This window comes from Leiobunum rupestre, chromosome 10 (genome assembly GCF_980474605.1).
Source record: "Leiobunum rupestre chromosome 10, qqLeiRupe1.1.hap1, whole genome shotgun sequence".
Classification (NCBI taxonomy): domain Eukaryota; kingdom Metazoa; phylum Arthropoda; class Arachnida; order Opiliones; family Sclerosomatidae; genus Leiobunum; species Leiobunum rupestre.
The window spans coordinates 35,980,689-35,992,806 of NC_143393.1; positions in this window are offsets into that span (position 1 = coordinate 35,980,689).

A 12,118-nucleotide genomic window follows, 5' to 3' on the forward strand; every position below is an offset into this window, starting at 1 on the left:
AATAACTATCTTAACGTTGGATTTCAACGAAAGCCCGGGCGTAAATGATGCCTGCTGTATAATATATAGCAACCGCCATGCAATAATTGTTGAAGAATTTCGCTATAAATGGCCATGGACGTCTCACGTCTTACTTCTCACATCACACTACTAAATATTTAAGTGCTTAGGGCCCTGCTTCTCCGTTTAAGACGCGATCAAATCAGACCAATATCTCATTGGTTTTTCCTCCCCCTTTCGTCAGGGCGGTGTTACTAGATTTCAGGGCCCTAGGCAAGGTCTTCAAACCGGGTTCCTACACTTATTTTTCCCCCGAGTATAAGTATAAATTATAGTAGTAGTAAACAGTTTTAATCTGTTTATAAAAATAATTTAAATATTTAACATTTTTCAACTTTAAAATGAACACGGGACCCATGAGTAAACTAATTTAAAAAAATTAGGTCTTGGACATTTGTTTAGATTAAAGGGAATATAACCTGCAAAGCAATCTTTATGGAAGACCCCTTCAATTTTTCAAATTTCCCTGTACAGTGGCGCCAAACATTTTTAAAGCCAAAGGCAAGAACGGCGAGTGCTGCTGCAAACGTTGGTGTTCCTCAAAAATTACCTGAGGTTATATTCCCTTTAAAGCATTTTCTGTACTCTGTTTAAATATACTCTGCAGGTATAATAATTCTTTCCAAGTATAGATAAATATTTTCTTGATATTACACAGTATTTAGTTTTTAAAGAAAGGCTCGACAATCACGCCACTTAAGAGCCTCAACTGAAGTAGAATTAGAAAATAGTCAAGAATTAAATAGTCAAGAGTTAAATAGTCAAGAGTTAAATAGTCAAGAATTAAATAGTCAAGAATTAAATAGTCGAGAATTAAATAGTCAAGAATTAAATAGTCAAGAATTAAATAGTCAAGAGTCAAATAGTCAAGAGTTAAATAGTCAAGAATTAAATAGTCAAGAATTAAATAGTCAAGAATTAAATAGTCAAGAGTCAAATAGTCAAGAATTAAATAGTCAAGAATTAAATAGTCAAGAATTAAATAGTCAAGAATTAAATAGTCAAGAGTTAAATAGTCAAGAATTAAATAGTCAAGAATTAAATATGTTGACGCAAAAATTCGGGAAATAAAAGCCGCTCTCTTTTTCTTCCCCCGCTCTACGAGCATGCGCGAGTCACTGAATAAAATAGTCACGTGGGTATGTTAGTTTTATTAATTTGTTAGGCTAAAGTTTAGAGCGCGTGCGCATTTTTTTTCCTTCAGGAGGCGCGTGCGAATAGTTGATTTTATAAAATGTCTTTACGCTTGCCCAACTTGTTGAAATGTTGCCCTGGAATAGTTCAGCCAATGCCTAAGAATGAGTTCATAAACTCTTTAGTGGGAGAGAAAACGGATCCACAGCTGAAGCGGGGAGGCAACATTTCAACAAGATGGCCAAGGTTATTTTATAAAAAGAACTATTTGGACGAGCCCTTCTAAATTGAAATATTGAGCAGCAAGCACTTTAAAATATCACACTTTTACAATTATGTCCCGGCTCTCAGTATTACTACTTCTAGGCAAATCACTGAACAGGTTTTATTTAAGCGTCTATTTACGAAAGAACTTGGAATCGGCAGTTTTAATTTCCATGTAGTTCTACCAATTTTTTTATTTATTGTTGTAAGAGTCAGAAGGCGTCATCTAGTGAATGGAATCAAAAGTATTAACAATGGCAACTTTCGCAAATATAAAATTACTTCTAAATATACTTTTGGAAAATGCTGTAACGAGTTTTTTTTATAATATTATTGAATAATGAATAAAATCACATTATAAATAAAAATCTATGAAATAATTCATAAATAAATATAAATTAAATATATACGAGATATGCAAATATTATAAAATATAACCATAAGTAACATAATAACAATAAGTATGACAATTAACGAGATTTACAACCAAACTGATTTTCATAGTTATTGCATAATCAAGATGTTTTCTCAGCACAGAGCCCTCTAGCGTCTAAAATACGCGACACTACCGCTAAGCCGAAATATCTGGTTTCGGATAGATAGGCAGAATATTAGGCTAAAATGATAAAAATTAAACATGTTTTTCTCGGCGCCACCAGCTCATGTTTTTTTATCACGCGCGATTCGCACATAAGGAAAACGCATGATGCGATACATTTTTGTAAATTATCTTCATTGTACAAGATTTTTACCGCGACTACCCCGAAGATGGCGCCACACAACACTAAGGATTTTTTGATTTAATTTTTGCTTTCTCTCTTCAGTCTTCTCTTCATCCATTTTTCCGACTATAAAGCGGACGAACTTTCACAACGAAGTATGCCAGCTAGGAGCAACAAACACAAGGAGAACGCAGCTAGCCTTTAAACACGCTAACGCAGTGTTGCGTACAAATTTCATTGGACGAGCCTTTACGCTGCACGTTTTGCGGGCGGGTGGGAAGACAATTATTTCCGAATTTTCCCCTTCCGACGGCAGCAGGTGCTAAAGCGTCTAACCAATGAAAAAATGTACGTGAGAAAACGCACGGCTTTTGACGGGTTGCGTTCTCCTTGTGTGGGATGCTGTGTTTGTTGCTCCTAGATTCGTCGGGGAAAACTGCTTTGCACCCTGAACATCACGCAACGGGCACCACTTGTCTTCGTGTACACCAAATTCGCTGGACTCCACGCGTAATAAACACTCGCTTTGGTCCTTTGCAATTAAATTTCTGTAGGCAGTGAATTCCCCCCTCCCCGGAGTAGGCCTAATTTATGAAAAACACCCTCCCGCCCGTCAAGCATTACGGGGAAGGTAAAAACAAGGGGGAGAGTAGCGGGGTATGGGGGAGTGCGTCCTTTACGGGCTGCCCTTCTATTCCAGCGCGTAGAGAGCGTTGGGCTCTCCCATTCACAAAATGATAGCTATAGAAGGTTCGCGGCGACCCCCCTCACCCCCGGGGGCCGCGAATCCAGGCCACACCGAGATGCGGGGGAGGAGAGCCTTCGGAGTGTTCATTCACTTCCTACTCTGCCGCCAGCGATCGATATCTGGCTCGAGAAGCCCTACCCCCATTCACAACTCCCGGGTCATCCCTGCCGATGCACCGCGTCTCGCCAACTCGTTACCTATATCCCGGCCGAGCGCTTCCAACAGGCTCGCGTTGCTCAGCTTTGCAGCGCGATTTTCATTAGGCAAATAGTCCATTTGGCCTACCGCGTTCTCCGCATTCTAGCGTACTTTCTCTAATCTAACTGTTACCAACGAAAAATAACGCCATTTACACTTAATTGCAACGTAGCCTATAACGCGTATTTCAGTTGACCCACCCGCGTGGTTTATCCCAAAAAAGGATTCGGTGTTTTCCGAGATTTTAGCGTGCATTAAGCGCTTTTAGATGCATTTTTTCATAAGAATGAAAATTCGCTCAATTTTCATTCCTGGAAGAATCGCGCGTGGTTAAGGGTGCCTCCGAATGGTTATTTTCCGCGGGTTTCGGGCGCTTCGAAAGCGGAAGTGATAGGACCCGTAGCCTAGGAATCTGGGTCAAAAGGTCACGTGACGTCAGCGTCGTACGCGCGTTGGATTCGGCGATGCTAAAAATAGCTCGCTGCTTCTCTGAATGAGTTTTGATTTGAAGAGCGACCCAGCGGTGACCCTCGCGCGAGTGCACCCCCTTTGACCCCCCCCCTTCGTGACCTGTATTGCCGCTTCTTCAACCACGCTTAAATTTTGTAGACCTAAATGCCTATTATGCACTTGCACCGCTGGATCCCCTGGATTTTTACCAATTTTAAGGTCTATTCGGTTATCAGTCATCTGTGCACATCTTGCATAACCTAATGCATTTAAAATCTCCGTTAATAGGCGTATTAACTAAAATAAGCATTACTTTTATTTTTATTTTTGTATTCATCTTAGTAAATTCAATGATTTTAAAATCTCATCAGTCATACTAATCATGAAATAATAATAATAATAATAATAATGGTTACAAAGCTGCATTCCACATTCAGCTTTACTATTTTTGGCCTATTTTATCAATATAATTTATTCACAGCATTGTGGAAAAGCATTCCATAATACGTAGAAAAACTATAATTTTGTACGTAATCAGAAGTTAAAATTTCGTTGTAGACGCAAAAATCACCTAATTTTAAGATTAACCCTGGAAGGCGACTCTCCGAAAAGTCCCCGAGTATTGCGGTTGCGAATTCTACCAGGCGCAAATTATTAAAACCAAACAAATAGCACTTTAATTTAATAAATATCACTATAACATCATAAAATAAATAAATTAGTAGGTTGATTTTGTTTATTATTAGTTTATTTTTATTTTTTTGCAAGGTCGGCGGTAGTAGCTAGATGGCGTTAGGTGAAAATGAAGAACATGACCTCTGGAGTTGTCTCCAAAAAAAAACAAGTGGGTCCTATTTTCCCTACTGTACACAAACGCTCGGAGGGAACTCTCTCTTGGCCGGCGTGGTTCCGTCCCCCTCCGAATGAAGTTCCGCCCCCCTTCCGGGCAACGCCCGCCCAACGAAGCTGTTTCTAAAAATAGCTCCGGCCCTTTCAACATATCCAGGGAGAACCCGATTTAGAAAGCTATTGATAGCGAGAGAGAGCAGCCGACGATTCAAACGTTGAGCGCGCGCCGCCCCAGAGAGAGAGAGAGAGAGAACGCGCGCGCGGGGGTGGAAGCAGACGATCGATCGACGTCGCGTCGCTTCCCCCCCTCCTTTATTCTCCCGCTCAATCTTTCCTTTTTTCCCGCGCTTTTAGTTAAAAAAAATTAGTCGGCGAAGAGGGGGGGAGGGGCGAACAGGGAAACGAAATTGGGGGTCGAGGAACTAGGCTAAAAGGGCGCCAAATCTAGCGCTCGCTCTAAAATCGCCTCCCCCGCGCGAGGTCTGTTTATCTATGAAAGGATATTTACTCGGTGGGTTCCGCACCTTTCTTCTCCTTTTTATCTAAGTGACGTCATAGCGACTCGCCGAGAGTATGAATGATTATTATAATTACGCCGAAGTTTGTTAGATAAATTGCCACCTGGAATGATTTAATTTCAGCCGCAATTTGTTATTCCATAGTTTAATTATCTTATTCAATTTCAAAGAAACCAACGTACAATTTAACGAGGTTCTGTTAAAAGGGGGCAGCACGGGGCTAAATTAGCGCGTGCAATAAAGTAAATAAAAAAATTAAAACAGGCGCGCGCTTTCTCGCGCGAAGGTGGGTTCGGTAGCGCCCTCTTTTATCTAAAATGAGTAAAAATATTCCAAGAACCTCACATTAAGCTTTGCTCGCCTCCACTTTAGACCCCGACAATAAGGGCTAGTTTTCACTAGGCCAAAAACGCCACGACGATTAGCTTCGACGCAAAAAATTCCCGTTAGGCCTAATACAATATTTTTGCGTCCGCCCTCGCCCTCGTCGCGTTTCTGTCCTAGTGAAAACCAGCCTTAGTTTAATAATAATAATAATCAGCTAGGCTAATACCCAAGGCACCACCTTAGGCCTAAGTCATCAAGCGACTTTTAAAGCCATTAATTCATTGTTGAACGTTTTAGCAATCCCTTTTTATAGGTCTTGAACCAATCGGGCGATTACGAAACACGAAGCCACAGACGTGATAAAGAAAGAACTTAATTTTTGTTAAAGCTGCAAAGAGTCTGATATCCACGGAAAATCTGGTAGCCCTGTTAAAAATATTATAAACCGTCGGCGGCGTGCCGTTCAAAATCGTACGGCGGAGGCGGCGCAAAAAAAATATCGGCGTCGGCTGCGCGCCGGAGCCTACATCGGCGGCGTCGGGGTCTACTCCACTCTCGATAGTTCCCGCAGACCGCGTCCTGGGATAGATTTTGAAAATCCCTCCTGTCCGGGCTTCGTTTGACGTCATATCCGTTTTTACTTAATCCGGGGGGAGGGCAGGGGGGCAAGCGATAGAAGTGAGAGTTTGGCTAGGTCTTAGCTGCCATCGCTTCTCTTCCGCCAGCCACGTAAACAGTCTCTTTCAAATACCAAAGGTCGAACCCCTCAGCCTCCTTCAGCCTCCCCCCTCCCATCACATTCAGAAAATCTCTTCGTTACGCCGGAGAAGAATCCAAAGCCTTTATTTTATTTATTTCTATTTAAGCACTAATTGCGTGCATATTGGAATTAAAATTTACATTCCATTTTTTTTGCATCTTGTTAAGCGCGTAAATATATTACGCCTTATGCAATAAAATAACTTTTGTTACAACTCATTTAATAATTATTATTTGCGAATATTTTCGTTTTGCATTTTAATATTGGAAACCTTAAATTTCCATATTTTTATCGCAATGATATTTATAATTCTTTGCGTTTTTATAATAGTATTAATGGATAAAAATAACACCTACAATAAATTTGGTCGGCGTAAAATGAGGTGGGACAAATTTTACTTAACTTAACTTTTTACATTAAATTTGGCGTTACATTGTGGGCGGTGGGTGTGGGGGGGGAGGTGTGTTGGCCTAACCTCTTCTATATATTGAATAGGAGAAGGCTATAAGCTGGTTTTCCGGAGCAGCTAGTTTCCAGGGCAACCGAGTGAAACCGTATGACGTCAAATGCGCCCCACTTGCGAACGGGATCCCGAAGGGGCGGAAGGTTACGAGCCGGTGGAGGGCTCGAATCGAAAGGGGGCGCACGCAATTCGTGTTAAAACATCTTTGGGGGGGGGGCAAAATTTCGCTCTCCTCATCTCTTCAAAGAGAAACTCAAACATTGCCATTGCTTTTTTACGCATTTATGGTCGGTAATTATTTTAAACTAAATTTCAAATAGATGTCACCTTTATCGCGACAAACAAGCGAACTACGATGCTAATTGCCGTTTATTTCTAGCGTATTCTATTTCCAAAGGTAAGAGCTGACGCCATCGACGGACTGCCGTGACGTCATTCCGCCTTTTCGCCTCGAATCAAAGGTCTTATTGGCCGCGTAACTTGCCCGATCAGCGAGAGCCTGATTCGAACATTTTATAACTGTTGGTCACTTAAGAAATATGCTGCTACAATTAGCGCGGAATTGATGTCATTTAAAAAATTTTGAAAGTGTTTTAAATATTTGGGAAATGTTGGAAATATTTAGGAAATGTTGGAAATATTTTCAAACTGCACATATTTGAGAAATTGTGGAAATATTTGAGAAATGTTGGAAATATTTGAGAAATAATGGAAATATTTGAGAAATAATGGAAATATTTGAGAAATAATGGAAATATTTGAGAAATAATGGAAATATTTGAGAAATAATGGAAATATTTGAGAAATAATGGAAATATTTGAGAAATAATGGAAATATTTGGTAAATGTTGGAAATATTCTGGAAATGTTGGAAATATTTTAAAACTGTAACTATTTGAGAAATTGTGAAAATATTTGAGAAATAATGGAAATATTTGGTAAATGTTGGAAATATTCTGGAAATGTTGGAAATATTTTAAAACTGTAACTATTTGAGAAATTGTGAAAATATTTGAGAAATAATGGAAATATTTGGTAAATGTTGGAAATATTCTGGAAATGTTGGAAATATTTTAAAACTGTAAATATTTGAGAAATAATGGAATTATTTGGGAAATGTTGGAAATATTTGAGAAATAATGGAATTATTTGGGAAATGTGGGAAATATTTGAGAAATGTGGGAAATATTTGAGAAATGTTGGAAATATTTGAGAAATAATGGAAATATTTGGTAAATGTTGGAAATATTCTGGAAATGTTGGAAATATTTTAAAACTGTAAATATTTGAGAAATTGTGAAAATATTTGAGAAAAAATGGAATTATTTGGGAAATGTTGGAAATATTTAGGAAATGTTGGAAATGTTGGAAATATTTGGGAAATGTTGGAAATATTTGAGAAATAATGGAAATATTTGGTAAATGTTGGAAATATTCTGGAAATGTTGGAAATATTTTAAAACTGTAAATATTTGAGAAATTGTGAAAATATTTGAGAAAAAATGGAATTATTTGGGAAATGTTGGAAATATTTAGGAAATGTTGGAAATGTTGGAAATATTTGGGAAATGTTGGAAATATTTGAGAAATGTTGGAAATATTTGGGAAATGTTGGAAATATTTGAGAAATAATGGAATTATTTGGGAAATGTGGGAAATATTTGAGAAATAATGGAATTATTTGAGAAATAGTGGAAATATTTGAGAAATAGTAGAAATATTTGAGAAATAGTGGAAATATTTGAGATTTAGTGGAAATATTTGAGAAACAGTGGAAATACCTAAAATATTTTAGAAATATCGTCAAATATTTAAAATATTTGAAGAAATATCAGGGCAAAAAATGTAAATAATAGAAAAATAAGAAATCGTGTGATTGCGCTCTAAGCTGTGATGCTTTTAGTAAAATAGCCCTTTTTAGTACGACCTTGCCAAGATTTCAAAGTAAACTTTCCTCTCCAGCAAATTCAATTCCAATTAAAAAGTGAAAGTGAAACAGCCGAAAGTTCGTAGAAGAGCTTAAACGGGGCTTTCACCTTGTTAATTGCCGTAGTCGAATTTATAATTTTTAAATGAATAAAATTAGCGAGCGAACAGATTTTCCATATTTAGACTTAAGGAAGCCCTAATTGAAGGCCGAAGCGGAGACCTTTCAAATGAAAGTTTAACTTCGACCTTTACCCCTGACATTTATTCCACCCCCTCCCGCGGCTTTGATCTATCGCCGACACTTTCTAATTTGGGAGATTTCGGTTCTTCCTTTTGGAGTTTATCGCCTAAACATAATTAAATCACCTTCGGTTTTAAGGTCCCGATTTTGAGAAGAAAGCGACTAAATATAGATGATGCACTCTTTGCGCGTGGACTAAGAATCTAAGGGACTCACTGGTCCCGATATTTTGACCTAAATCAGAATACTGAGGTACGCCAACCGCTTTGAAGCGCATCTATATTATAACAAGATGTCACGGACATTTAAGTACACACAATCCCACTGATGTATTAACTTAATAAACCCAAGAGGAATGTTATCGGAAAAGAATTATTCGAGTTACCTGGTTTTGAAAATAAGGTGGCGAAACGCGTACACGTTCATTTAAATTAATTTTTATAAAAACCAAGTTTTTCGAGTTACCTGGTTTTGGAAATAAGGTGGCGAAACGCGAACACGTTCATTTAAATTAATTTTTATAAAAACCAAGTTTTTCGAGTTACCTGGTTTTGGAAATAAGGTGGCGAAACGCGAACACGTTCATTTAAATTAATTTTTATCAAAACCAAGTTTTTCGAGTTACCTGGTTTTGGAAATAAGGTGGTGAAACGCGAACACGTTCATTTAAATTAATTTTTATCAAAACCAAGTTTTTCGAGTTACCTGGTTTTGGAAATAAGGTGGCGAAACACGAACACGTTCATTTAAGTTAATTTTTATAAAAATCAAGTTTTTCGAGTTACCTGGTTTTGGAAATAAAGTGGCGAAACGCGAACACGTTCATTTAAATTAATTTTTATAAAAACCAAGTTTTTCGAGTTACCTGGTTTTGGAAATAAGGTGGCGAAACGCGAACACGTTCATTTAAATTAATTTTTATAACAAGTTGGCAAGCCAAAACATACCTCTCCTCGGAAGTATGGTCCCTAGTGGTATTAATTTCTCGATACGACCCCCAAAGATATCTCCGCAATTCAGAGTTATTTACGAAAAACGTATTCTCGGTTCAAACCCTGCCCGGTGTAAAATTTTAATTTTAATTTAAATAATTGAGACGAAACAATCGAGTTAATTTATTCAGAATATTATAAATTAAGTAGTTACAACAGCGATTTAGATTCACTAAAACAATGCACAATTGAATTTAACCCTTTTTACAGTACATGTTTATCAGTTGAATATAATACTAAGCAAATTTTAATGAAAGAAACATCTACAGATGGTATTTGTATTTTTCTCGCTTACGAAATACTTGCCGCATCTTTAACGCTCATTTTATTTCAACTTCCAGTTGACGTTGTGACACATACCGCATGAAAAAGACCAATGCCGTCCAATTTCCAATATCATATAATGACTTGCACACCCAAGAAATCATTGACTGCGTTAGAAATCGTAGATATCCAAATATCCACACCAAATATATTTACAAGAAGCAAAAACCTTACCATCAACAAAGCACGGAGAGCCACTTGACTAACCGCCAGCTCTTAAAGCAATTAACGTTAAATTATCTCCTTTGAATTAACACAACTATATATAGGTCGTTAAGAACACCCGTAAATAAATAACAAAAAAAAACTAACAAAGTGGACCACCCACAGGGTCTACCCTTTAACCCTCTAATCTCGGCTGACTGCGCTAAAACAAGATTTAACCTTTAAAAAAACCAGATTAGGCCTTCATAAATTCATTAATAAAAAAAGACTTTATTACCTATTATGCTTACGATGCCTGTCTTAATTTCAGTGAATCTAAGCAGCTATCGGTGGTTCTGTGGTAGAGCGCTCGAGTGCCAAGCCGAATGGTCTGGGTTCGAAACCTGGGTGGCGCATTTGTTTTTAATCAATAGAGAAACGCTAAATTAGAATTTCTTCGATGCAATAATTTCAATTTCAATTCTATTTCAATTAAACCAAAATTTCGTACTCTATTAAATACGCTTCCGATAAAGTTGAAGGTCTAATTTTCAATAAGGCGTAACAAGTGTCGGTGGTTCTGTGGTAGAACGTCCGCCTGTCAATCAGGAGGTCTCGGGTTCAAATCCCGCCCGATGCGATCGCAAATTGATACTAAGACGAATACCGTGTACAACTGGTGGAAACCCTGCCATTGGACGTTGAGAGGTAGCATTACACTCAGCACTCGGTCCGTCCCAAAGTCATTAAGAAGAAGTTGGAGAGAAACGCCCATATAAACACAACAGACTCAACATGCACAACCATCAGAACACAAACACAACAAATTCAACACTCACAACCTACGCATAAACATTACAAAAACGTAATACACCAAACCGTCACGATGGTGAGCGAAAAAACACCATCCAAACCAAACCGCAAATGAGTCCGTTAACGCTCACCGTCACACGGTGGTTTTGCCAACCCTTTGAGAAACTGCGTACGCAGTGATTACACTTTGCACCGAAAATGCGGACGCGTTCGCAGGCCTGACAGACCCACAGACCCACCCACAGACCCACAGACAGACACGGTCGTTGTATAACCCCTCCTAGGGGACTTTGTCCCCTCGGAGAGGTAAAAACCAAGTTTTTCGAGTTTCCTGGTTTTGGAAATAAGGTAGCGAAACGCGAACGAGTTAGATGGCACCTGTATCAATTGGCACGAAATTCAAATATGACAATAGTGCCTACGCGGGTGGTAGGGTACATTTAATTCAAAATCGACCAAAAACACTAAAGTGGGCAAATGCCCCACTTCTCGGGCTCCGATCCCAAAAATTACGAAAATCCCGTCGAGGCTATAATAGTGCCTACCGAGATATCAATCGATTTTGTACCACTAACGTAATCGTGTGTACGGCAGCTGGTCAAAACAATATTTAGTGGCAAACTTATGCTTAACTTCTGGGCATAACAAATATTTAGGGTCACACTTATTTTTTACGCGCCTGTTCATACGTTATTCTTATTTCAGTAGGCTTTCAATGGAATGCGAATAAAGAATTCGGGTATGACGCGAAATGGCTAATTAACTCACTTAAAATTAACTTTTTCCAACGCGGCTGCAACCTAAGCTGGAATAGGCCTAGAAGTAACAAAACTGGTGATTTTTGATCAAATCTTACTTACCTACTTCCTGTCGTACGACGTGCGTAAAAAGGGCGTTAAACGTGCGTAAAACGTTGGGGGTCACACTTATTGTTACTTCTGGGAACACGTTGAAAGCTCGGCGCGAACGGCCTTGAAAAATGCGAGAGGGAAACTGGCGTTTAGAACTCTATAGACACGCGGATTTACCATGTCGGAAGTTGCGGGGGTCCGTATACGCTGTCCGAAAAACCTCACTTAGAATTAAAATTAAGCAACGTAATTGCAAATCTAGGTTTAAGGGAAGCTACAGCTATTCAAAAATATAACTCTCATGAAAATCGGACTTAAATTAAAGAACGTT